We start from the raw sequence: 2471 nt of genomic DNA, 5'->3' as shown, positions 1-2471 counted from the left end.
TTGTTTAGTCTGGAGTTCAGCGTTCTGTCAATTTCTTTAATTTTATAGTAGAAAGTCAGGTATACAATCTAAAGATGTATAACCCACTTTCTACTAAATATATATATATATATATATATATATATATATATGTGTGTGTGTGTGTGTATATTATTTGACAACAGCTTTGAAATGTACAGCTTCTAAATTTAAAATTTAGGTTTGTACTTATGATCGTTGGTGCGTTCGTGCATTCCGCTATATCATCGAATAACTCAACAGCAATCTCGTTCGGAGTTCAAATGCCACTGGAGTCAACTTTGATTGTCACCTTTACAGTATCGATAAAATAAAACAGGAAAGCCGTGCCCTGTACGATCTAATCGAAGCACTCATTCTTACAAATACTCGACATTGTGTTGTACCAGAAAAATAATTTTAATTACGTAAAGGCACATAACATTTTGATCGGCCACTGACTTGGTAGCAAGGTTGTGGAAAAAAGTATTTTGTCCTAAACATCATTCCTTAAATCTTAAGAAGGTCTTGCAGATTTTTATAGTCTCATATCAATTAAAGATTTGCATTCTCTCTCTAGGATTCCAAGTTCAGCCATACTTTGCTCCAGGCGAGTTAGTATGTATCCTGTTTCTCCAAAATAAGTATGAAGCTGAAAGTGTATCTTCGGTACTGGATTTGCAAACTCTTTATCAATGGTCTGTAGATGTCCTCTTCTTGTAGTTTTCTAACCTCATTGTTGTCGAAAGGGCGGCTGATTTCCACAATGGAGCATATCTTTACTTTGTGGTCCCACGTTTAAATTTTTAAGTTCCATCAATATTCTTTTGACCCATCGGTCTCAGTAAAGTTAACTTCGTTTGTAAATATTTTTCTTTTTTGTTATCGTGTTTCAGGCCGTTTTGGCCACTGCATTATGCCTCATAAGAAGATAATATCTGGAAAACATTCGCTCACAGCTGACAATAATGTGGTTGATGTCTTCATTCTTGGTTTTGCATGGCCTACATTTGCTGTCTGTCAACGTTTTCTGCCTTTTATGCTGTAGGTATTTGGTGGGAATCTCTTGCTCGTGGATTGCAATGATGTAGCATTCAAAGTGGGATATCATAAACTTGTTGGTACACCATACCAAGATTTTGACATAATCAATCCCATGTTCTATCTTCTCATGAACTGCTCCATTTTTTTCTGCTGTTGTTCTGATAAATAGATTTTATCAATGCTCCTTGGGGAGAGATCTATATCAGCTCTTATTTCATACGTCTTCTCAAGTTCATTAGCTATCCCATGTTGTTGATTTAATGGTCACAAACTTGGACACGATAGTTACTGGTCTCTTTCCTCTGCTGCAGCTGTTGTTTCAGTGTTACAGTCTAAGTATATATCTATGTATAACTTTGTGATTATAGGCCTCCGTAAAGGATCGAGACATATCAAAGTGAAGCACTTCACAAATTGGCCAGATAGAATAACACAAAATAGGCAGTAAAGTAAATTCATTATTATAGCAGAGAATGCATCATTGAAGGGAAATTCACTGTTGTTAGATAATCCACAACTCCGATATTATCCAAAAGTATCCAATGATAAATGGAACCTTACGCGAGGCCTGAAAACATAATAAAAATATATAAATGGGTTATCTTGTATTGCTACAATTGTTTCCTTAAGAGTCTTTTTTTGTGACGTAAGCATAGTACAGTGAGGTATACAGAACATCCATAAGATTATGTAATATGTTTCGCAACTCTCAACTCATCAGGCAAACCAAATAAATAAGCGAGCAGTGACATGTTGACCGATGAGTAGATCGTCAACAATTGGCATTTCTAATCAGAATTACCAACATCTTAGAAATGTACAGTGAGTGGGACTCTGATCTCTCAATCAACGAGGGCGGATAGAAGAGTGACGTAAATTAAAGAACAGTTAAAGGCATTTCTATCCCAAAGATGTCATTAAACTTAGCAACCTCGGTCATGCGCTTTGGGTCTCCTTATCACTTTTTTCAATGCCACCGACAACAACAATCCGAAAAATAAAGATAATTATAAAATTAAAAATATATCCTTACATACATACATACATACATACATACATACATACATACATACGTACGTACATACGTACATACATACATACACGCACTGCTTCTTTGTCGATGATTTGAAATTGTATGCCAAGAACATGGATGATATGAAAAAAAGCCTCGACCTGGTCACAACATTTTCTGGTGATGTAGGACTAGAGTTTGGCCAAGATAAATGTTCATGTATGGTTGTGGAACGAGGAAAGGCTAAAAACCACCCTAACAACATCTCCATCAATGGCCTATCTGTTTCTCCAATATCTGATGATGAATCCTACAGATACCTGGGAGTAGATGAAAACGTATCATATGAAGGTACCTGTAACAAGGAACGTGTTACTAAGGAATACAGAAATCGGGTTAGAAAAATATGGACCTCGGA

This window comes from Octopus bimaculoides, chromosome 4 (assembly GCF_001194135.2).
Source record: "Octopus bimaculoides isolate UCB-OBI-ISO-001 chromosome 4, ASM119413v2, whole genome shotgun sequence".
Lineage (NCBI taxonomy): Eukaryota > Metazoa > Mollusca > Cephalopoda > Octopoda > Octopodidae > Octopus > Octopus bimaculoides.
The sequence above is the reverse complement of the archived record's forward strand: the minus strand, read 5'-3'. Positions refer to the sequence as shown.